A 725-nucleotide genomic window follows, 5' to 3' on the forward strand; every position below is an offset into this window, starting at 1 on the left:
ACACACACACACACACACACATACGTATATATATATATGTGTGTGTTTCAGTCATTTGACTGCGGCCATGCTGGAGCACCGCCTTTAGTCGAGCAAATCGCCCCCCAGGACTTATAAATACAGTGTACATTTAAACACATAAGAGATGACCATCATAGAACACCTAGCATGCTAGAAGGAGTAGCCAAAATCCAAACCGCTATTATATATATGTACACACACTCACACACATTTGCGTCCATGCTCCTGTATGTGAAAGTTGTAGTGTCATTCGCTTATATATTGGCAGGATGAGACCAAGAAACTGTTACACTGGTGATCTCAGACAAACAAGCCTACAACAATAATTAGTAAAATATCAAAAAAAAAAAAAAACAGACGCAGCTTCAACGGATGAGGGTTAAAGGTGTAAGAAGAAGATAAGGTTGTAGATATTAGGGCTCTTACAGTCTCCCAATGGAGACTCGAAGTAAGGATTAGAATTAAATGCTGTTGTTGTATGTTTGTAATTATAAACAGGTTTACGTTTCCTAATGGCTGCAGGAAAACATCGACTATACACGTGCTGCAGTATATACGTGTGTACAAGTCACACACGAACACATACACGCACACACACGCTCACACATTCATACATAGATTCTTACATACATACATACATACATACATACATACATACATATAGATATATATGTATATGTATGTATATATATATATATATATAT

This window comes from Octopus bimaculoides, chromosome 15 (genome assembly GCF_001194135.2).
Source record: "Octopus bimaculoides isolate UCB-OBI-ISO-001 chromosome 15, ASM119413v2, whole genome shotgun sequence".
NCBI classification, from domain to species: Eukaryota; Metazoa; Mollusca; class Cephalopoda; order Octopoda; family Octopodidae; genus Octopus; species Octopus bimaculoides.